We start from the raw sequence: 25,384 nt of genomic DNA on the forward strand, positions 1-25,384 counted from the left end.
ATCTGTTTATACATTGTTTTGTTTCCTGGTTTTATTTATTTTTCTGTCCTTATGGAAACACTGTAGATTCTTACATATGCCTTGTTTGTATTTGTTGAATGAATGAATAAAGAAGAACAGAAATATGCCAAGTAGATCTGGAACATTTCTCAGAAATAAATCATCTAATCCCATCGCCTAGTACTGTAAGTGAGAATATGGAAGTCTGGAGAGGCTGCACAACTTGTAATTAGCAGAAGGAGTGGTTACCGTCCATTTCCTTTGATTCCCACTGCATTATGTTTTCCATTGCAAAAATACAACTGCTAAATTACTAGACTTTGTATAACTGTTGACTCCAGGATTGAGGAGGTTCTTCCTTTCATGCCTGAGCCTTTATGATCCTAATATAATTTCTGACCACAGAAATATCTTAAAGACATAGCTAGAAATCCTATTTTTATCTACCATAGAATATGTGTATACAAGGATTCATAAAAATGTGTGTTTATCCCAGTAGTGTTTATAATGATAAAATCCTGGAAAGAACCTCAATGTTTCTGTGTGGGTAGTGGTTCAATGAGTCTTAATACTTTTATTCTATGAAATAAGATTGTTACTGAGCAACAGTTAAAAAGAATGAGTCATACCTGTGTTTGGTAATAGCAACAGAATTCTAAGACATTGTACAATAAAAACATAAAAATTGCAGAGTATCTACAGTATGTAAAACACATAGACATGTAAAAAACAATATATAAAGCAATTCTAGATCTATATGACATGTATATGGAAGTACTAAGAAAAGTTGGAAAAAATATGTTAAATTTCTGATAGAATTAGTTACCTATGGGGAAGGTAGGGCTAAAAGTTGAAGGTGGCTTTCAAAGGTGGCTTGATTTCATCTCCATGTTTAATTTGTAAAAAAACAGAATGTATTCATGAGTTATTTGTGTAGTATAAGAAAAGTTTCAATACGCCTCTATTTTGACATCAGCTTACACTAGGTACTGAGAGAGAATATGCAGATATGCAAGAAGAGGTTGTCATTCTGGGCCACCAATGTTCTATGAAAGAGATAAATGAGTTATTGATATCTAATTGTTATAGGAAATGAAGAAAATTATGAAGAACAAGGAGCAGTAGTGAAAAAATAGTGAAACTGATGATATTTTTGTCAACAGATTTAATTTCATTAATAATAAGAAACCAATTTTTTCAAGTCTGGATAAGTGATACTCAAGTATTCACTACATCCTATTCTCTGAAAATGATCATACTTTTCAGAGTTTGGCTATTCTGAAATATTTTATCTTTTGTTACTTTGGCACTTAATTATTACCTATGTTTTGACATCAATGGAAATCAGAAGAAATGAGTAAAAATCAGGATCAGGAGAAAAAAGGGGAGGATATTTAAACATATATTTAGAGAAGAAACAGTGAAATGTATAAAAATGATAAATTAATGGTAAGGAAGAATGGTATCCAATTAAAATGTTTATCTTTCTGAGATCTGAGCTGCCTGCTAGGAAATATGGTGTCATCTTAAAGCGTTATTCAGGGAGAAAGAGCTTCATGAATCACTATTTTACATCAAAGATGATTCACAACAAAGCTTTGTGAGGTTTGTTTATGGGAAATTATGTAGTAAGGAGGTGAAGATCACTGGCCTAATGTGTAGGCATATCTAAGTTTTGAAATGTGATTGTGCCACTTACAGGTTGTAAGATCTGTGTAAGCTATTTAATCTATCTGTGCCTCAGTTTATTTTTTTGTTAAAGGCAATGATACTGCATACTTCGCCTGCTGTTTTAAGGAGGTAATAAGTGATGTAATGAAAAAAATGCACTTCACTTAGTAGTACTCAGTAAGCTGGAGAAGAATTCCATTTTTTTCCCTCTGTAGAAGTCTATAAATGTAGGCAGACTGTAAAATGATACCTTTTTATCAGTGTTCTACCAAGAAAGTGTAGATTATTTAGCACGTTAGTGCATTTGATGAATATAGACACATATCATGTATATGATAGCTTAAACCCAGTGGCAAGCTTTTCAGGATTTTCACAAGGACAGAACAATTAGCCGTTTTTCTTGGTGTCATGTGGCCAAAGGGGAAGGGAGAGGCTGGAGATCAAAGTGATGGTGGGGAGATGGAGCTGCGCAGTTTCTGCCCACAGGGCTGTCCTCTGCACACAGATGATAACTGACTTCAGTTGACAAGGATTAGGGGAGTAGATTGGGGTAGATTAAAGCATGGAGAGTATACGCCAGTGCTAAAGTACTTCACAGCTGCATGGTGTTTCCTTTAGAATCGACCCTTCCCTTCATGGGCATATCTATCACAAGCTTTACTTCAAGAAAAACAACAACAACAACAACAACAACAACAACAGAAAAACAAAAAACATGGATCTCAACCGTATGAGCAGGTTATGGTTTATCCAATTGATCCCTAACTTTAGGGGTAACTAAAGTGGGTGGGAAATTCCACATGCTCCAGTTTTCCTTGTTAAGTAATTATATAGTTAGGGAGGTCTTTCATCTAATTTCTATTTCTCCCCCCCCCCACACCACCCTGCCATGTACACACATACCCACCACCCACCACCCTGATGCATACACACACATTGCTGGGTTAGAAAAACTTTTTTTCATGACTATATGCTTTTCCTCTGAATAACTGAATGCTACTGGAAATTGCTGCTTTGCTTTACTCTTCTTCTCCTTCAACAGACTGATTTCTCCTTCTTCCTTTACTAGAAATGAAAAATACCCATTTACTGTCTGTATAATAACTTCTCATAGATCTGAACTTACTCAAATTCGACTTTCAAGGTAGTATTTGAGATGCAAGTCAAGAACGCAGCAGCATTCTGTTTCTGGTCTTAATATCAACATTGTCATGGAATAAGCCAAAACAAATGTACATGAAAACTATTAGTTCTCAAAGTGTCTTAATCTAAGGAAAGACTATTTGTATTGAGTAAAAAGCACTTTATTTCCAAAATACCAGTTGTTTCATGGATACCTAACCAGAGGGTTTTGATGAGGTAAGTATGACTTCATCAAATATCAGGAATTCAAAGTTTTTCATTTTTTAAAAAACTAAACCAGATCTTTGTTCTTATCAACTTACCTTTATTCAGGATTTAGCCAACAGGATTTAGATTTTTTTGGTGTATATTAGACTTTATTCAACAGTTAGAATGACGTGAAACCAAATATAGCATCTTTCATTTACTGTAGAAATATGACTCTTCAGGTAAAAGTCTGGTTCAAAACATTGATCATCTATATAGAAGGTTTTAAAAAGCAAAATGAACTATGTGGTTATTAATATCTTCAACTGAGATTCTATACATGGGATTGCAAATGCTAATTGGTGATATATTCTGTTTTGCTTCCCTTTTTTTACTTAATTTCCAGGAAGTGAAGAGCCAGATTTAATGTCTAATCTTAATAAACACAGGCCAGGTGGTTGACATATTTATTTCATTCCTTTTATCCATTTTTAAAAATAAGTCTAGTTTAACAGTTTTATTTTATATAGTGATATTTTACTTTATTTATTTAAAAGATTTATTTATTTGAGAGAGAGAGAGGATGCGAACACATGCATGCAGGAAGAGGAGGGACAGAGGGAGAGAATCTTCAAGCAGACTTCCTGCTGAGCGCAGAGCCTGCTGCAGGGCTTGATACCACCAAGATCACCACCTTAGTGGAAACCAAGAGTGGGAGGCTTAACCAACTGAACTACTACACAGGTACCCCACAGAGGTATTTTGTAGTAATAAGTTCTTTTTGGAAGTTGGCAGGTTCAGCTATATAGAAGATAAAAAATAAGGTCTGCAACTTCTTATTGCAAATTACTTCCCTTTATTTTTATTTTTTAAAAAATATTTTATTGATTTATTAATGAGAGACAGACAGAGAGAGAGAGAGAGAGAGAGAGAGAGATCGGAACAGACACAGGCAGAGAGAGAAGCAGGCTCCATGAAGGGAACCTGACATGGGACTTGATCCTGGGTCTCCAGGATCAGGCCCTGACTGAAGGTGGCACTAAACTGCTGAGCCATCCAGGCTGCCCCCTACTTCCCTTTAAATAACAGGAGATGATCTAGAATAGGAGGACTAAATATCCTCTAGAATATCTTCTTGATCTAAATTCCTATTATTATGATTGGGTTTTTGAACAACTTATCCAACCTTTCTATCAGAACAATGAAATTGATTTTATTTTAAATTAGGGGCTTGCATAAGTTCTGGAAAATTCTAATCATTAAAAGAATCATGAAGTAATCGCATTTTAAATAATGTATAGTCATATGCAGTGTCCTGCAGTTCAGAATCAAGAGATCTGGGACATGTTTTCAGGAAGGAAAGATCCTTGCTTTCTTGAATGATTTTCCATAATACCTCACTCATGCACCTGAACCTTTGCCTATAAGTTTCATTTGTCACCACAGAAACTGAATTCAACACAAGGATTACTGTACAATGGTGAGAGAAAAGAAAAATATAGTTTATCTTTTTTTTTAGATTTTATTTATTTATTCATGAGAGATACACAGAGAGAGAGAGAGAGAGAGAGAGAGAGAGGCAGAGATACAGGCTGAGGGAGAAGCAGGCTCCATGCAGGGAGCCCGACATGGGACCCAATCCCAGGTCTCCAGGATCACGCCCTGGGCTGAAGGCAGCGCTAAACTGCTGAGCCACCCAGGCTGCCCAAAATATAGTTTATCTAGAGTAAAACCTTGAGTTTAGGCACTGAGTTAGGGATGCAAGGTGATGTGCAGCAGTGCTTCTCAAGCTTTAATGTGTGTACAGATCATTTGGGGTCTTGTTAAGTGCATACTGTGACTTGTCAGGTCTAGGGTGATGTCTGAGATCCTGCATTTCTAACAAGCTTCCTGCTAGTGTGAATTCTACTGGTCTGGGAATCTTGCATAATAGTGGTGTACATAACTCTGATAGTTAGGATCAAGTAAGATTGGTATTTTTTATTTCAAATCTAAGAATGTGGGACACGTGGGTGGCTCAGTGGTTGAGTGTCTGCCTTTGGCTGAGGACATGATCCTGGGGTCCTGGGATTGAGTCCGTATCAGGCTATCCACAGGGAGCCTGCTTCTCCCTCTGCCTGTGTCTCTGCCTCTCTCTGTGTGTCTCTCATGAATAAATAAATAAAATCTTAAAAAAAAAAAAAAAGAAATCTCAGAATGTTTGGAGGTCACCTTCTGTCATCAACCTTCACAGACTAAAATCATCATTGATGGTAAAGGTACGTCCTGCCAAACTAACATTTTCAGCCAAAAATTGTCCCTTTATTGAGGGGCTTTATTTGCTGGAATGGAATTAAATATTTTTTTTAAAAGATTTTATTTATTTATTTATTTGCGATAGAGTGAGAGAGACAGAACATGAGACAGGAGGCAGAGGGAGAGGGCAAAGCAGGTTCCCCACTGAGCAGGGAGCCGGGCGTGGGACTGGATCCCAGGACCCTGGGATCATGACCTGAGCTGAAGGCAGATACTTAGCCAACTGAGCTACCCAGTTGCCCCTGGAATTAACAATTTGCTAACACATTAGGCCAAATGTGTCTATGGATCTGCACACATGGGTTTTGGGGTAAATACAGAATTCTTTAAGTATCTGTGCTATTTAATTTTCTTTATTTTGAATGCGTGATATGGTTTGATATGAACCAGGAGGAATGATGGGAGAAGATTTGGATTTAGCAAGTTTATTTGTTTTTACTTTTCAAATACAGCAGAAATTTGTAGAAGCTGCTTTTATATAACCATCATAGAGATGTTTGGGGGAAAAATGGGGATATTTATTAATAAAAACCCAGTAGGTCATTCAGTTAATGTGAAAGCTGAGAATATTATCACTGTTATATTGAGAAATAATTTTTATTTTCCCCCTTCCTTGATATACATCATCAATGTTGCTATTGCAAGTGACTTTATCAGATGATTTCCAGAGCATGAGTTGGAATCAGCTCCCTTTTTGGTAATAATTTATAAATAGGTAACATTCACAATTATCACAGGCAATATGGATAGAATTTCAATAATAATCCTAGTTAAGACTCTTCTTTTTTAAAAGATTTTATTTATTCATGAGAGACACACAGAGAGAGGTAGACACAGGCAGAGGGAGAAGCAAATTCCCTGCGGGGAGCCCGATGCAGGACTCGATCCCAGACTCTGGGATCACGACCTGAGCCGAAGGCAGATGCTCAAGCATTAAGCCACCCAGGTGCCCCAAGACTGTCTTTGTTTTAATATAATGTAGAAAAAAAGTTTAGAGAGGAATGTCAATGCCCATTACCACTTTATATGAAAACAGGCATAAAAAAATTAAGGCCAGAGAAGTTGTCACAAATAGAGCTGAGAAGAGAACTGTCATCTTTGAATCATGTCCTTCACTAAATTCTCCAGGTAAATTTTTCTCTGAGTAACATGTAAGTGAACAGAATGTCTCCTTTCTCTTTTTTTTTTTTTTTTTTTTTATTCATTTATGATAGTCACACACACACACACACAGAGAGGCAGAGACAGGCAGAGGGAGAAGCAGGCTCCATGCACCGGGAGCCCGATGTGGGATTCGATCCCGGGTCTCCAGGATCGTGCCCTGGGCCAAAGGCAGGCGCCAAACCGCTGCGCCACCCAGGGATCCTTTCTCTTTAATATTTATTGCATTCAATCTAAAACATTTATAAAAAGTCCATTTTGTGCAGTGAACTATTACTAAGTATTTTATGGAAAGGATTTATATGAAAAAAACAAAGCAAAAACTAAAACTAAAAAGTAAAACCATATTACTGGACAGCCCTGATGGCTCAGCAGTTTAGCACCGCCTACAGTCTGGGGCCTGATCCTGGAGTCCTGAGATCAAGTCCCATGTCAGGCTCCCTGCATGGAGCCTGTTTCTCCCTCTGCCTGTATCTCTTCCTCTCTCTGTGTCTCTCATGAATAAGTAAGTAAAATCTTAAAAAAAAAAAAAAAAAACAATTACTAAATGGACTTCTGCTTCTAGTGAAGATGGGGTAATAATAGGGGCCAGATTTACCCTCCTGTCTGAAACAACTATAAAAACAGACAAAACGTATGGGGCAATGTTTTCAGATATTGAACAACAGGCAGCACAGGACAGTGATCCCTGAGAAAGAGGAAACAAACGAGGTAAAGCACTATGATTGCCTCAGCTCAGTGCCTGAAGAGAATATCTTGATAATAGTTCATGGAGAGGGAACCCAGGCTAAGTCTGGTCTCTCAGAGTTGAAGAGATGAAACTGGTCACCTGGGGAGCCAGAGCATCTTTAGAGATTGCAAGGCAGAGTTCCTGCACAGAGAGAACTTCACAGACCAAGAACTTCTGAAATCTCCAGAAGATACCCTCAAGTCTTCAGTTGGGTACAAATCAGTTTATGCATGTAAAGACACAAGAGCCATTCAAAGAAACACAAAGCTCAAACAGCAAAATAAGCCCTAAAGAAATGTCTCTAATCCTGCTTTATAAAACTTAATGGAGAGACTCAAAAGGATAAACTCTTCCCAAGTAACTTAACTATGGCTGAGAACAAAATTCAAGAATTTTAATAGGAACGCAAAACTATCCATCACCCACCCCACAAGGCAAAATCACAATGTCTGGCATCTAATAGGAAATTACCACACATGTAAAGAAGCAGGGAAATATGACTTCAAGTGAAGAGAAAAAGCCATCAATTGAATATAGAAGCAGGTTCCCAGGGTCCGGCTCCCACATTTACCAATCCAAAACTGGATTGGTATTAGTATTCCAGTATTTGGATTGGTATTCCAAAACTAATGGAATTAGTAGGTGATGACATGATAGAAGCTATCGTAGCTATATCCCATATAAAGGAAAGATGGAGCACAGTAAGTAAAGACATGAAAGATATGTAAAAAATCTAAATCAAATTTCTAGAGATATAAAATACGTTATCTGAGGTGATATAGACACTTGTATAGAACTCACAACACATTAAACACTACAGAGTAAAACAAATCAGTGAGATTCAAGACAGCAAAAGGACTATTCAAAATAAAACACGGAGAGGAAAAAGACCAAAAACAAATGAACGGAGCCTCTGTGATCTGTGGAAAAACTTTAAGTAGCTTAAGCATATGTGTTAATTGAAATCCTCAAGGGGTGGGGGCAGAAAAATTATTTGAAGAAATGATTGAAATGTTTCTAACCCAAGACATGCAATGGACCTCAGGTGTATGAAACACAGAGAAACCTACACTACAGACCTCATAATAAAATTGTTTAAATTACTGGCAAAGAGAATATCTTAAAAACAGAATAAAAAACATATTTGTATACAGGACAAAGTATAACAATTTTTAAAAAGTATTGGGAAAAATTTCTGTCAACCAATATAGAATTTTATATCAAAATTTTCCTTATTACTTAAGAAAAGGAATCTTCATTAAATATCTTGGAATCAGGGGATCCCTGGGTGGCTCAGTGGTTTAGCACCTGCCTTTTGCCCAGGGCGTGATCCTGGGGTCTGGGATCGAGTCCCACGTCAGGCTCCCTGCGTGGAACCTGATTCTCCCTCTGCCTGTGTCTCTGCCTCTCTCTCTCTCTCTCTCTCTCTCTCTCTCTTTCTCTCTGTCTCTGTCTCTGTCTCTCTGTGTGTGTGTGTGTGTGTGTGTGTCTCTCATGAGTGAATAAATTTAAAAAATCTAAAAGAAAATATAGCTTGGAATTAGTTAGGAAAGTATGGGCCGTGTCTGGTAAGTCCTCAAGGTGATAGGCTGCAGTCACTCCTTGTTCCTTCCACACCATTCCCCCCCCCCCCACCTTTTTAAATCAATACAAGGTTGGGGAAAAGATTTCTCTTATGCATATCTATTAGTTGGTAATGCTAAGGTCTCATTTGTAAAGGAAGATGTCCCCTCATTGGTATCAAAGTAGTGCCTAAACTCTAACTTTTGGAAATCAATGATTACTTCTCAAATATTACTATGTCTCTAATGTTCTCCTCTGCAATGTCACTTACTCTGCTTCTTCACTGCTGACCTCAAAGAGTGTTGCACAAAAAGCTACCGAGGGGCTCACTGTGTTTATAAACCCACTCATGTCTTCCAGGAGAACTTGGTTGGGAAGGAGAAGATGAAAAGGATGCAGAAAGAGGACAGATTTTACTTATGTTAAAATTTTGTCTAGGGCTACAACTAATAAGGAGAATCATTGATAAGATGCATCTAATCCAAGAAACCTAGATGAATATTAATGCTAAAGATTATATTTTGATTGCTAAGATACTTTAAATTGAAGGCATACAATTTTCTGTTATGTGCTCTACTGACAGTAACTCTTTTAGGGCTCCTGGACCCAATTCCAATGTGGTGAGGAGGTCTCCCACCACAACACCCCATGGGTGTCTGAGAAATCAACACAATTCTGACACCAACTACGTGAAGATAGCATCAGATTCTATAGGTTAAGGGCTCAGTCCTATGAAATTATTCTCCACCCCCCAGTTCAGATGCCGGTTACAAACCCCAGGCTGTTACCTGTACTTCTGACTGACCAGTTATGGATTGGAGGCTCCAAAGACTTTCTCCTTGGGTTCTTTTAATTTGCCAGAGTGACTCACAGAATTCTGGGAAACACAATTATCAGTTTATTAAGGATATGAAAAAGCATGTGAGTCAACAGCCAGATGAAGAGATATATAGGATGAAGTGTGGAGAAAGGTAAGGAGTGTCTGTGACCTCTCCAAGGTTCCTCCTTGTGTCACCCACCTGGAAGTTCCCCCCTCTCTGTCCTTTTAGATTTTTTTGGAGGCTTCCCTGCACAGTCCTGTTTGACTAAGTCACTGGCATTGGCTGGCTCAACCGCCAGCTTGCCTCACCTCCAGTCTGGGGTTGAGGTGAAAGTTCCAAGTCTCTGATCATGTGTTTGGTTCTCCTGGCAATCAGCTCCCTGTCCTTAGGTTACCTAAGAGCTTTCCAAAAGTGATCTCATTAACATAACAAAAGATACCTTTATCACCCTTTTTTTAAAAATTTTTTTTATTTTTTACCTTTATCACCCTTATCACAGGAAGTTCCAAAGGTTTTAGGAACTGTGAGCTGGAAACTGGAAGAAGACCAAATGAAAATGAGAAATATATTTTGGTCACCATTCGTCTGAATGACCAAATTATATTATTTCTTATAAGTCCAAATATCACATTTGCCTTAGGTTTATGGGCTAATGTTAATTTTTACAGCTTTTCTGACTCCTGTACACTCTAAGGAAAATTAAAAAAAAAAAATGAGGGTTGCAATTGAGTTAAGTCTAAATTCTGTTTCCCAGGAAATTTTTAAGAGGGTAGCATTCAAGTCCAATGCCCCAGGAACATCTCAGAACACCCTCTTTAGAAGGCTCCGCCCATCCTAACTTCTATCAGTGATACTTAAGTTATGTTAAATTAGTTTGCCCGAAATCAAAAAAGACCCAATTCATTTTATAAGGTAACTTAGATTCAATATAGTTATCTGCAGTTATTGAGTCATTCAGGGCTGTAATAAATAACATTTACTATTAATAATATAATAGGTAACATGCAAATATTAATGAACTTCTGATAAAATGTATAATAAGAGAAAATTCTAGAGGACTTGGCTGACTCAGTTGGTAGAGCATGTGACTCCTGGTTTCAGGGTCATGAGTTCAAGTCCCACGCTGAGTAAAAAAAAATGAGAGACACAGAAAATTCTAGAGATGCTGAGATCCCTTGTGTTAGAAGTTCTGAATTAATTTTTTAAATTCTTAAACTTTGATCTCTGATTTTATGAATGTACAAAGAAACAATTCATATAAAAGTGTATTAAAATGTTTTAACTATTTCTAAAATATGTTGTTAAAAATAATGCTAATTTGGGCAAGTAATTCACCATGTACTGAGGAAAGGTCATCATACTGAAAAAAGGAAGAAGAATGATTGGTGTTTGTAATGTGTGTGCGTGTGTGTATAAAATCATGGTTGAGTTGAAAGGTATGGCTGGATTTACATTTTTTTTTTTTTGATTTACATTTATATAAAAGTATTTATGGAATTCCTACTCTGGGTCAAGAACTGTTGATGCTGTATCAGTGGATGGCTCCATGGTTAACAATTTTATTTTTATTGGTCCTAAAACATTCTCATTTACTGGATGAAGTTGGAAAACACTATTATGGAATATAAAAGCTTCCTGCTAAGAAACTTGTAGTATAATTAAAAAGATTTAATACACACGAAAGTGTTTTAAGGACATGCCAAAAACTTAAGAAAAATACTATTTTTCTTTTCATTTAAAATTGCTATACTCTTCCAAACACATGGCATTTGTTTGAGCAAATGATCAGAGGTGGAAAAAATTCATCAATAGGTCTCCAAAAATAGATTATTTGTGAACAGGAGTTTGAAGAAATTAAACGGCATTGCCTGAGTAGGAGGTCGTGAAAAGAAGCTTATCCCCTACACCAATTATGAATGCCGGAGCGCAAAAGTCAGTCACAAGGACTGGCAAGTTGACTAGGGAAAAGGATTTGTGTTGGGTAATGTTAAGAATTGAAGTGAGATGGAGAGGAGTCCATACGGTTGTTCTAAATGTTGAGTTTGGAATGAATGAGAAAGCCAGTTCAGACTCTTAGGGAATTATAGAGCAGGACAATCTTTTGATCTTATGCCTTCTGTTTCCCTTCGGAGAAAACTGATTTTAGTGAAAATAAACACTATTTTTATTTTTGAAGATTTTATTTATTCATGAGAGACACACACAGAGAGACAGAGAGGCAAAGACACAAGCAGAGGGAGAGGCAGGCTCCATGCAAGGAGCCTGAAGTGGGATTCAATCCTGGGACTCCAGGATCACACCTTGGGCCAAAAGTGGCGCTAAACCACTGAGCCACCCGGGCTGCCCAAGAATAAACACTATTAATGGCATTGCCAGTTGGGATCAGAATTCAAGATTTCCTTTTTTCAGTGTATGTTTGTTTGTTGTCATATACTCTGCTACTTTGTGAAATGATGTTCCATTGACTAGGAGCAAGGGAAACATATGACTGTAATAACAATTTGGAATACTTTCTTAGGAGATTTCTACTTTAAATACTAAAATGAAAGCACTCTCTCCCTCTGCCCTCTGCTTCAACTGTATAGCCTCAGATGGATGGATTACCAGCCCTTGATGTATATGGATCTGTGATATTATTTCTTGCATACAATAGGAGCAGAGTCACTACTGTGCACCTCAGGCTCCACTCCCTTCTGCCAAATGCCACTATGTCATCCAAGCTCTGTCTCAGGGCAACTTCCTTCAAGGTCACCCAAAGATGGATGCTCCTCTAACCTGCTGGAAATCTCAGCCCTCTACTGCCACAACTTGTGATCTTCTCACTGTTATCACCCAGAAAATGATGGATGGAACCTTTGATGGAATTTATGGCTTCTGTTCTATTTTAAGCAGAAGAGCGCAACTCCTTTTAAGAGGCATCCTTTTGACTTTGGTAGCTACTCAACCATTTCTCAGAATCCCTGTCAGCTGGAGGAGGAGCATGGGGTAACACAGAATCAGTTTCAACATTTGTTTCTTCCTTTTCTAAGAGTTTTTAAGATTGTTCTTTATAAATCATGGTTTGGGAAGCTAGCTCAGCCTCTGCTACAGATTCACAAGGTCACTCTTCTAGTCCTTCTAAATATCATATTTTCAGGGAGGGATGAAATGTGGTCATCCTATAGAGCCTCCTTTAGTACCAGGGGACCACATATATCCTCCAGAAAGGAGGATGGCTGAAGAGGAGGAGTGTAAGATACCATTTGCTCAATTCTCTATGACCAATTGGGACACTGTCCCAAGTACATGACTTCTCTCCTCAGTGCATTTTGTCCGCAAGGACAGATAGCCACTCGTAGGAATGTAAAATCTCTCTAGGCAGTTTTAATCTTCTGGTTTCATATGGATTAAATTTCATGGTTGGAAAGCTTCAGAAACATTGATAAGCTTCACATTATTATAGATATGTTGACTTTTCAAATAGACCTGAAAGGCTATCAGCTGCCAATGTCATTTAGACTGGCTGCTGTTCTTGTGGCCTCAGGCAACCTGACTGTAGTGGCCTGAATGTCCGTCTCCAAAAAGATATGTCTAAGTCCTAACCCCAGTACTTGTGATTTGGGAAAAGAGTCTTTGAAGATGTAATTAAAATCAGGAGCTCCAGATGCCATGATCCAGGATTAAGCAGGTGGATCCTAAATCAGATGACTATCTTATTTTTTTTAAAGATTTTATTTATTTATTCATGAGACACACACACACACACACACACACACACACACACACACAGAGGCAGAGACACAGGCAGAGGAAGAAGCAGGCTCCATGCAGGGATCCTGGGACTCCAGGATCTTGCCCTGGGCCGAAGGCAGGCGCTCAACGGCTGAACCACCCAGGATTCCCCAGATGACTATCTTACAAGAGAAAGATACAGACTGCAGAGGAGAAACACAGAGAATATGTGAAGATAGAGGCAGAGGTTGGAGTTACGCAGCTGCAGGCCAAGGAGCACTGATGATTACCTTTAGCCACCAAAAGCTGAGAAGGCAAGGATTCTCCCCTACAGCCTTCAGAGGGAGCACTGTCCTGCCAACATCCTGATTTTGAACTCTGGCTTTCTGAAATGTGAGAAAATAAAATTCTGCTGGTTCAAGTTACCAGATCTGTGGAGGTAAGTTACGCTAGCCCTAGGAAGTGAGCCCACTAGCCCATGGCAACCTGAAGCAGGCTGCTGGGGACTCCGGTGTGGCTCTCCTGCCTGGCGGGCAGCTAGCCTGGCCCTGAAGACAGCAAAACTGGATGTCATCTGAAACCTCGCAGCCACACCCCTTCCTCCACCATTCTTGTGTCCCGTCACAATATAGTCTCCTGGCTCAGTCTCTGCCATACTTTAATCCTCAGTGGGACTGCACTGCTTCTTGCTTCACCAAGCTTCCATTTTTCCACTTTCTCCAAATGGGACTGGCTGCATAATTTGAGGGAACTACTGACAATGGAAATACGGGATCATTTGCAAATGCAGAATTTCAAGACAAGAAGAGAGGAGCTCTAAGCCAAGCACCGAAGTAGAGCCCCACGCTCCCACACAGGGTGCATAACCCTGCGGCCAGCTCTGCCTCCTAAAGTCATCCACTCTGACCTGGCGGAGTCTTCGATGAATACTGACAAATCCCACTACCTTCATAACTTATTCACACCATGCTTTAGCCATTTTCTTGCTTTTTGTGAAAATCAGCTTACTTCTAAGAATAGTTTCCCATAGATCTTCCCTCAGTGTAAAATGCTCATTATTTTAACTCCCTAGGAGCATAGGAGGCGGCACTGGCGTCCTTGTGGCTCCCCAGTATTGCTTTTGAACGGCATACCAATTCTTAGACCAGCCCTTGATCTGTTTAGCCTCTGACTCCCTGTATGTGTACCTTCTGCCCTTCAGTTCCAGATCATTCCACCACATTCATGGGAATCTTTGGTATCTGAGCCACTCCTCCTCTATCTCGTGGTTTCTCATCACTGTTGGTAGCTTCAGTGTTCATGTGGACAGCCTTTTCAGAACCTTAGTCTCCAGTTTCTTTATCTTCATTCTATGTCAGCCAACATCACCCACTTTTCTTCTGTAAACCATGTCATCACTACCACCAGAGCTTTCAAGAAAAGTCTCACCTTGACTACAACTTATTCTCCTCTTTCCCTCATTTGATTTATAGCTGTAGTTCCTTGACTTCTTTTTCACTCCTTATTAATGTCTTCACCTATTCTCCTATGTCATATTAAATTAATCTCATAGCTCCGTCCTTCAACTACTCTCTTAGTAAAGGCAGCCAACTTTTCTCCTTGTCTTCCCATCAGATCACTTGGCCAAAGACCAAAATTGATTAAACTTTCTACATTGAGAATCTATTTTTTTTTATACAAATTTACACAATGGTGTGCAACTACTACTTCCAAATTCCTAGAATCAAAAGTATTTCTTTGGGCTTATGGTCAGCTTCTCTCTACCAATCCTAACAACAGTTACTGCAAACCTTTAGGCTGTTTGCCTGATCACACCATATCCCTTACTTTCCCGATAGAAGGGAGAGACTACCAAAAATCCTCAATCCACTCTAGGTAGACAAAAGCATTCTATAAATAGTATTTTCTTAAGTCATTATTTTGTCTTAATTGAAGGAAATGAGGTTACAGTTTGTCATTTAAAAACTGCTTTTAAGCATTTTTTTCTGTGCTTAAAAACAAGCTACTAAAGATACAGTGTCCTATACTCTAACTACTAAAGATACAGTGTTCATAGAACATACATTCAAGTGGTTCTGATTATTTCTAATATATAATTTAAAAGTATATCAGTGAGGACTAAAGATTTCATCAAATTTAACCAAAAGTACAGATTTTACGAAACAAAGTTTGTGAGTATAAGGAACACAGTTGCAGAATCATAAAAATCCAATCATGATAGTATAACTCATATATATAAACATTTAAGTATCATTCTCTATGATCGGCTATCTAAAATAAATAGGGCTTAGAAAAATTTCCCTTAGTAATAGTACTTAGAATATATTGGACATACAAATATATTTGATAATGTCAAATAGTAAGTTTTGAAGTTACACTAAAAATAACTCTCAGTCTCTTTAATTAATATTTGTATGACCACACAAGTAACTGTGGTTTTAGAAAATAAAATGTACAGGTTGGCTTCTAGAAAAATCACAAGCTTTATGAATAGAGTGTAGGCTTAAAAAAAAAAGTAAATCTTTTTTTTTTTTTTAAGGGGGAGAAAGAGGGATGGTGGGGAGAGGCAGAGAATCTTAAGCAGGCTCCACGCATGTCTGGATCTCACAATCCTGAGATCATAACCTGAACTGAAATCAAGAGTTGGACAGTTAAACCACTGAGCCACCCAGGTGCCTCAAAAGTCGATCAACCTTAAAGGCAGAAAGTTCTATGTTCAAAAACTGATTTGCAGCCTTGTTATCTATTTCACTTCATTCAAACTTCATCTCACCTTGCTGGGCCTCAGTTTATTAAGTGAAAACGGTGATGATTACCACATTGTGAGTTAGGAATAGTAAATAATTTAAAGGGCCTGACCGTAGCACCATTAGTAGATACTTTAAATATTTGCCTGATTATATTTTCATATCTCACCTAGTCTTTGCCTAAAAAGGCTATGTGAAGAGGCAGGTGCCATAGGCCCGGGGTAGGAAGCTAGAGCACAGAACCAATGACCACACTGGTATTAAGATTTCAAGCACTAAAAATGACTTTTAGGAAAACAGAGGGGATCTCCGGACTTCGGTGAGGACAAACCACCTTCTCAGGAAGCAGAGAATTGTACGTTAGTTTTTCCAGCAGTATTGTCATCTGCTTAATAGGACTTTTAAGGGACACCACAAAACCCTAGTAGTAGGGACCTCATTTCCCTTAGTGAGAATCTTTAGATGAAACTGGATATGCGCTGTTGTCTATTCCTCTGGGTCCAAAGTTGGCAGCACCGCACGCTGCTTCCCAGTCTGTGAAAAACGATCTGCCAACAAACACGGAGAAGCCTCCGCGCCTCGCACCTTCCGCGCTCAGCCGCGGTCGGGTCTAAGGCGGCCGCGTGGCCCCGGAGCCTGAGCCCTCGGGCGCGCCCACCGCGCCGCCGCCCGGTCCTGGCGCCCGCGAAGCGCGGGGGCAGCGAGGCTCGCGCCGGCACCCCGGGCCCCGGTGGGAGCCGCAGGCGGGGAGCGCGGCGGCCCCCACGACCAGCCCTCGGCCGGGGCGCGGGGATCGAGGCCCCCCCCTCCCGGAGCCCCCGCGGGCGCACAGCGCGCGGCCCGGCCGGGGGCGGAGGCGGGGCGGGGAGGGAGCGCTCGGCGCGGGGGGCGGGTCCCGGCGGCCGCTCCCGGCTGCGCCCCGGCTCCTCCGCTCACACGCGGCCGCGTCCCCGGGGCCGGAGGAGCCCGCGCCGCAGCGCTCGGCGGCGGGGAGGCCGGGCGACCCCGGCGCTAGGACCCCCCCGGCTCGGCGGGCAGCTCGCGGGTACGTCCCGGGGGGAGCGCGGGGCTGGTGCGGGGCGTCGCGCAGGACCCGGAGGCGTCGTGAGCGCAACTTTCCGCTGGGTCCGCGCGGGGAGTTGGCGGCGGGGCCCGGGGTGCGAGCCCAGGTGCCTGCGGGGAGGACGGGGCGCTGGGCCCGGGGCCGGAGGGGCGGGGGGGCGGGGGGCAGGAGGGGCCGGGGGCCGGGGGGCCGGCGGGCGGGCCACCTGCTCGGGGCGGGGAGCGGCGGGCCCGCAGCTGTGGCGCTCCACGGCCGCGCCGCCTTCCTGGGGCTGCGCGCTCCCCGCGCCCGAGCCTCCGCGCCTGGGGCCCCCGCCCCCCGCCCCCCGCGGGGCCGCGCCGGTTCTTTGCCAAAATACGGGACCGATTCGAGCGGACGGTCCGGGGGTCCCCGCGGCCATCCGGACCTGCCCGGGAGCCCGGGACCCCCGCCCGCGAGGCCGCCGGGTGCGATGCGCTCCCAGGGGCCTGGGGCACGGACGGCGAGGGGCCCGGTCGCCGCTGCCGCAGCCCCGTGGGGAAGCGCCTGGAAGGGTCCCCGGGGGAGGCTGGTCCCCGGGGAGGCTGGGCCCTAGGGAGGCTGGTCCCCGGGGAGGCTGGAGAGGCTGGTCCCTGGAGAGGCTGGTCCCGAGGGAGGCTGGTCCCCTGGGGAGGCTGGAGAGGTTGGTCCCCTGGGGAGGCTGGGGAGGCTGGCCCCGGGTGGGGGGGCTGGGCCCCTGGGGAGGCTGGCCCCTGGGAGGCCAGAGAGGCTAGTTCCCCCGGGAGGCTGGCCCCCTGGAGAGGCTGGAGAGGCTGGTCCCCCGGGGAGGCTGGTCCCCCAGGGAGGCTGTCCCGCTGCGGCCCCCCCGCTGCCTGCGGAGTGAGACTGCGACCCGCGGGCCCGCCCGGTGTCGTCCCCCCCCCCCCCCCCCCCAGCTCTCAGCCTTGCCTTTGCATAGCGCTCCAGCGGGGCGAGAGGGAAACACGCTTAAAAACCTCCACAAAAGCCCCAAAACAACCTACTCCCCCTCTCCCTGCCCCTCATTCCCCACCTTGCAGGTGTTCTGGGTTAGACTCCATAGGACTGGAAAGTGGAGATTCGGGGCGGAAGACCCCCTCTAAACATCCGTGTAGAAAATAATCAAAAACCCCTTGAACGGTTTGGGTACCAAGAAGAACTGGGTAAGAACGACTATGAGCCCCGCATCTCTCCTCGTGCACATGGAGATGGACTCAAAACCCATCTCTCCACTCTATCGTTCTACAAGATGCCTTTTTTCATAGTGACATTTAATGCTACATGATAGGCTATCTGATCCTATCCTTCTGGGATTTCGGATTCAGAAAGCTCAGAATTTGGGTCATTAAAATGAGGTGTGATGGCCAGAAAGCTCGCAGAGAGCACTGTAATGGGGTAGATACTGGGTCCAGGTTGGTTAGGCCAGCATTTTAAAAACCTTGTTTGTTTCCTGCTGAGACGGTCCATGCTGGTCAGGGCCTCGCTGCTGACGCTATCTCAAAAAGAGTTTATTTTCTAAAAACATGTTTTGGAAGACAAAATGATTCAATTTTGAAGCAAAATATGATGGGGGGGGGGTACGTCTTTAGTGATTGACTTTAGTCTCCACCATATGTTTCTATAGCAAAATATTGGAGGCTAATGGAATACTTTATGCAGGATATTTAAAAATGTGTCCCATTTCATTTGTGTTAAACAGTTTTTCTCCTCTTTTAGTCAGCTTTTATTTGGAAATTTACCCCGTTCATTGATTTTTTTTTTTTTAAGGAAAAGTTACCAAGTTGTAAAAGCATCACCATAATTCAATTTTAGAACATTTTCGTCACCCCCAAGAGATCCCTCATGTCCATTTATAGTTAATCTCTGTGCTCACTCCCAGCTTCAGGCAACAGCTTAATCTCTTTTCAGTCTCTATAGATTGGCCTTTTCTGGTCATTTCATCTGGAGTCAGACAATGTGTGGTCTTTTGTTCTCGGGTCCTTTGACTTTGCATAATGGTTTTGAGATTCATCTGTGTTGTAGCATGTAGCAGTATTTCATTCCTTTTTATTTAATGATTTTCCATTGTATGGATATATCATATTCCATCCGTATTCATCAGTGAACGGACATTTGGGTTGTTTTCATTTGAGGCTCTTATGAATCTTGATGCTAAGGACATTTACATGCAGATCTTAGTGGATACACATATGTTTTCATTTCTCTTGGGTAGGTATTTAGCAGTGGAATTACAGGGTTGTATGATAAATTTATGTTTAACTTTGAAAGAGCATTGTGTAATGATTTTTATGTAGAAGTTATAGATTTATGAAATGTAGAAAATTCTGGAGAAGTAAATGTTTCTTAAATGATCACATATGATTAGATATATTTGTACAGAGAGGTTGGGAGGGGAAATGCTTTGTTTCCTTTCAAATTTAAAGCTCAAGTAATTTTGAAAAAGTATTTCTCAGAAGTAAAATACTTTTTTTTATTTTTTTATTTTTTTAGAAGTAAAATACTTTAAAGATAATTTTTTGGGAGCATTTTTTAGATTCATAGCAAAATTGAAAGGAAGGTATAGAGATTCCTGGTATACCCTGAGCCCCAGACAAGCATAGCCTTCCCCATTATCAAAATCTCCCACTAGAGTGGCACCTTCGCAACAATGGATGAACCTACATTGATACACTGTAATCATTCAAAATCCATAGTTTACCTTAGGATTCACTCTTGTACATTCTGTGGATTTAGACAAATGTATAATGACATCCACCACTATAATATCTACAGACTGTTTTCATTGCCCTAAAAATCCTGTTTTTTCATACTTCTCTGCCTATTCATACTTCTCCCCAATTTGTTTTTTTAATGCTTAATGAGAGTAAGTCAGGCTTAATGAAGACTAAATTTCTTTTAGTGTCCATTGAAAATGGAAAAGAAAGCAGTTTGAAAATTGTGTTTTAAACATTGATGAGACTCAGACTTGAATGGCTTGGTAGTAAATTCAGTAGTTTTCCATTCCTTCAATACAAGATGTTAATTGTGTTAAAAAAATTCTTTTAAATCCTATAAGTCCTCTGATAAAATAAGCTTCCTTAACCATGATGCCCAATAATTCTTTTAAATAATAATTAGACATATTTTATTCTTAGATCTAAAGGATCTAAGGCCAATGATGGATTTGTGATATGTACAAAAATCATATATTAAGGATAAATGTAGGACTTCTGTATTCCTGTTTTAAAACACCTACCTGGAGGGTGTTGGTTAAGCTGTTGGTTCCAACTCAGGTCATGATCTCAGAGAAGTGAGACCCAGCCCCACACCAGGCTCTGCACTCAGCTATGAGTCTGCTTGAGACTCTCCCTCTCCTTCCGTGCTCCCTCCCCACAAAACAGAGCAAAACAAAGTAAAACAAAACTGTTGGTTCCAACTCAGGTCATGATCTCAGAGAAGTGAGACCCAGCCCCACACCAGGCTCTGCACTCAGCTATGAGTCTGCTTGAGACTCTCCCTCTCCTTCCGTGCTCCCTCCCCACAAAACAGAGCAAAACAAAGTAAAACAAAACTGTTGGTTCCAACTCAGGTCATGATCTCAGAGAAGTGAGACCCAGCCCCACACCAGGCTCTGCACTCAGCTATGAGTCTGCTTGAGACTCTCCCTCTCCTTCCGTGCTCCCTCCCCACAAAACAGAGCAAAACAAAGTAAAACAAAACTTCTGCCATTAGTACAGTGCACTTCTGAATCTTGCTGGTCTCAGAAATGTTCATGTTAATATGCTGTATGTACTTTTTATAAGCCATTATCAGTTAAAATATTACATATAAAGAATTCCAGGTTAAGAATTTGAACATACTCAGAAAACCAAAATCTTACTTTTCTTTTTTTTTTAAGTTCTTTTTTTTTTTTTAATTTTTATTTATGATAGTCACAGAGAGAGAGAGAGAGAGGCAGAGACACAGGCAGAGGGAGAAGCAGGCTCCATGCACCGGGAGCCCGATGTGGGATTCGATCCCGGGTCTCCAGGATCGCGCCCTGGGCCAAAGGCAGGCGCCAAACCGCTGCGCCACCCAGGGATCCCTTACTTTTCTTTTTATTGGAAACACAATTGATTTTGAGAAATCAATCTGCTTTTCACTGAAGTAAGATACACTCTTTATTTCATCTCTCGATGGCAAAAGCAGTTTGATGACTAGGAATGGTGCATGCTGTGGGCTTTATAAGTCAAAGTGGATTTGTGCCCTCCAGTCACTCCTACTTTCACAATATGATGGTGTCCAAGAGTTCAGATGTTAAGTTGGAAAAGAAGTTCTGAGAATAAAATAATTTGGATTTGTATATATTCGTGAACAGGAGGAGGTAATCTCACCTAGAACCCTGGGTCAATTAGAATAGGATTTCTCAGAGTGCAAAGAGGGTCAAGGAAATGGAGACACTTTAAGTAGACTGGAGCCAAGAGAGCTTGAACACATGTTAGCAGCATTTACAGGGAAAATAAATGGAGCTAAATTTTTTCTATCACTTAAATTCCTCCTAACCATGATCCCTACTTCCTGCTAAGACCTAATGTCTACCATGTTGATGAAAAGGAATCCCCATTTGGGAATATGGAAATCATCATGGTTAACTCTAAGGCTTTCATTTTTTTGGGTGGAGTAAAGGAGGAAACTGATTTCCAGTGTGATAGTTTCAGGAATAAAACCACGGAAGACAGGGAAGCCTTAAGTAGCCTTTCCAGACATGTGTCTACTTAAATGACTATAACATTCTTTACTTTCTAGACTTTTTTTTTTAAGATTTTATTTCTATATTCATGAGAGACACACAGAGAGGCAGAGACATAGGCAGAAGGAGAAGCAGATTCCCTGCAGGGAGCCCAATGTGGGACTCAATCCCAGGACCCCAGGATCACGCCCTGAGCAAAAGGCAGATGCTCAACCACTGAGCCACCCAGGCAGCCCTACTTCTAGACTTCTAGACTAATCTTTATTGTCTGGGCTAATGTGTCTCAAAAGAAAAAAAATACATATATGTATCTCTGTTTTCAAAAGAAAAATAATTTTTTTAAGAGAAAGAAAGAGAGCAAGTTCGAGTCGGAGGAGGGGCAGAGGGAAAGGGAGAGAGAATCCTAAGCAGATTCCATGCTCAGCATGGAGCCTGATGTGGGACTTGATCTCACGACCTTGATATCAGGATCTGAGCCAAAATCTAGAGTCAGATGCTTAACCAACTGAGCCCCCCAGGCACCTCAAAAAAAATACTTTAAAAATCAGTGTGTGTATGTGTGTCCATTGTATGCATACATGCACACAAATAGCTAAGGATGGCTTACAACTCATGCAGTTATATTAGTTTATTATGTTTATTCATTTTAAAAATGAGAATAATGCTTCTCTCATGAAGTCGCTGGAGCCAGATACACTATTAAATGTCAAAACACTGAAAAAAAAAAAAAACCCTTCTTGTCTGCCTTTCCCAAAGAGGCCTTGAAATCTAATAAAAAGCTAGATTGTAGATATGATGGATTTTTTTCACATTCTAAAGGCTTATAAAGAGTCCATCAAGCCAAAAGAAGAGGTTGTAAAGTCCAAGGCTTTCACAGAAACCAGTCTGCCTCTTAGTTCCTACATCCCTGAAGAAGGGCATCTATCATAATTGTGCTCATTGCAGTAAAGGAGAAGTAACAACAACAACAACAAAAAAAACCTCTACATCTTTCTAATATACCATGAAACTGTGTATTTGTATCTATAGATACTCTTGTAACTTGGTGTAGTAGCCCAAGCAAGAGATGCTAAGGAGTAAATTAGGGATTAGGGATAAAGAATTAGAGATGAACAAGAAATATTAGAAACTGAAAATGCTCAGGCTTGATAAAGTGGGATATGAAGTTAGAGAAGGGTGGGAGTGAAGGGGGTTTCTCAGATTCTTGGCTTGAAGTTTGAGGCAATAGAAGAATGAGGGCAGATTTGGCAGATTTACTGGGTTGGATGATGTCTCCTCAAAATTCATGTACTGCTTTGGTCCTCAGAATCTGACCTTATTTAGAAAGGTCATTGTGGTTGTAATTGGTTATGATGAGCTTATCCTGGAGAAGGGCCCTTCACCCAATATAACTGCTGTCCTTAAAAGACGCAGAGATGGAAATCACATAGAGGAAGACAAACATAGGACAATGGAGGCAGAGATTGGTGTCATGTAGCTGCAAGGGATTTGCCAGCCACCACCAGAAGCTGGGAGTCATGCAACAGATTCTTCTTCTGAGTCCCAGCAAGAAAGAATCAACCCTTCTGAGATCTTGATTTGGGATTGCTGGCCTCCCAAAATATGTGGGAGTAAATTCATGTTGTTTGAAGGCACTGAAACCAAAATAATTTGTTATAGCAGCCCTAGGAAACTAATATAGTGGGTATGGGGGAAGATGATGAGTAAAAGAGGAATCAGAGGTAAAGATATCCAACATTTGGTTGACATTGGTATCCAGGAGGTAAATATAATATGAGACCTCCTAAGGCAAGTACGTGGAATGAAAAAGGAAGTGGGAGGAAGTGGAAACCTGGGAAGTGAGTTCTCCTGGGAGCCTGAAAAGAGGAGCTGGAAAGGGCATTGCCATAGCAACAAGGGTATGTAGAACATCAAAATGTGTAGCATGATCAATAGGTCATAGTCATGAGATGACCTAGTAGGAGAAGGGCTGAAAACATTTTTTATTTGACAAGTAGAAAGTCAGAGACATAGCTTTATGTTTGGGAGGTGGAAGCCAGAATTTATTGGTAAGAAGTGGAAAGTAAGCGAATGGGGTCAGGTGTTGAGTACTCATCCTAGGATTATAGCTGAAAGATGGAAGAAAAAAGTGGATAGATAGTGGGGGTCAGGACATAGGGTCAAATTAATTTTTAGTTATTGTTCCAAGGAGAGACTTGGTTCTCTCTTCAGATGCCATGAAGAAGTGATTAGTGTGGGAGGGGTTGAAGGTACAGAATGGATAATTCATGGAGCTGATTTCCAAAGGATGTAATGGGATTAGAACTAAAGTGGGGGCCTTCAACATGTATTTTTCAATTTATAACAGAAGCTTGAAATTTCTCTAAGGGACCATAGTTACTTTTTCTTTCAGTGGAAATGATCATACATGTTAAGGGAATGGAACCTTCTTTTTTAAAGATTTATTTTATTTATTTTAGAGGGAGAAAGAGGGAGAGTGCAGTGGGAAGGGGTGGACAAAGAGGGAGAAAGAGTCTTAAGCGGAATCTGCTCTGAGGCTCCTGTGGGGCTCAATCTCAGGACACTGAGATCACAACCTGAGGTGAAACCAAGAGTCAACAACAGCACTTAGCTGACTTTGCCACTCAGGCACCCGGGGGAATGGAAACTTCTATTTGCTGAGCAACAAACCAGGCCCACACTAGGTGCTTTCACATATTTCATTTATTCTCCAGCCTGTGGAGTTGATATTATGGCTCTCTTTTCTAAATAAGTAGGTGAAAAGAACATCTACTCAAAGCCATGTAATAGAAAGTGGTGGAGTTGAGATAAAAAAGCCAGATTTGATTGGTGCCTAAATTCACAGCCTACCATTCTACTTAGCTCATTCACTCATATTGGACATTCTTTTTTTTAAAACAATTATTTATTCATTAATAGATTATTCATTTTTCATCCTCTTAAATTAGCCACTTGATTTTTTTTTTTTTTTAAATTACTGTTGTTTTAATGTAAGTCCTACACCCAGTGTGGGGCTCGAACTCCAAGATCAAGAATCACATGTACCAGCCAGGCACCCCCTCATATTGACATTCTTTTTTTTTTTCTCATATTGGACATTCTTCACAGTCACTGCTGAGCATGACACCTGTCCCCTGCCCCTCCTCAGTATTAGTTTTTGGACGGTTACAAAAAAGCAATGTGATCATGTGGGCAGTTCATCCACTGTATTCTGACATAGTCGAAGTGCTATACCACCGAGCCAGGAGTGGTCTACACCAGCTCATTTCAGGTTTTCCATTCACTGGCACCAAGTGGATTTGACACTTCAGAAATGGGACCAGTCTACAATGTGGGGGGGGGGTGCAGTTTTTATTTGTTTGCCTCAGGGAAGAGTGGGAGCAGGTTTTCAGGAGGGAGACATATTTTCCTCATAGGGTAGATCTGGGTCAGCTCCCTGAGATGAGATGTTTATGGAATTTTGCCAAAAAAATATTAAGATTCAGGTAAAACCCAGAATAAGTTGTTCCAACTCTGAGGAGTCCATATTTTGGATTGTAGTTTGAATGCTTTGAAAGCACACACAAACCTTTCAGTTTTAACTGCAAA

The 25,384-nt window shown here is 41.2% G+C and overlaps 1 protein-coding gene across 11 annotated transcripts in view; it reads left to right on the forward strand.

The window, feature by feature from the left end:
- PKIB (cAMP-dependent protein kinase inhibitor beta) overlaps nucleotides 1–25,384 on the forward strand; it is a 196,969-nt gene that overhangs the window by 75,091 nt on the left and 96,494 nt on the right. For 2 of the 11 annotated variants that reach the window (XM_041741848.1, XM_041741937.1), the window contains exon 1: nucleotides 16,931–17,073. The exons of 8 other annotated variants lie outside the window; for them this stretch is intronic. The gene's annotated coding sequence lies outside the window, so the exon portion shown is untranslated. Of the gene's footprint in view, nucleotides 1–16,930; nucleotides 17,074–18,128; nucleotides 18,252–25,384 lie in introns of those variants that run through there. One more of the 11 variants, XM_041741918.1, reaches the window with a different exon arrangement.

The sequence above is a fragment of the Vulpes lagopus genome, chromosome 2, assembly GCF_018345385.1.
Source record: "Vulpes lagopus strain Blue_001 chromosome 2, ASM1834538v1, whole genome shotgun sequence".
NCBI lineage: Eukaryota > Metazoa > Chordata > Mammalia > Carnivora > Canidae > Vulpes > Vulpes lagopus.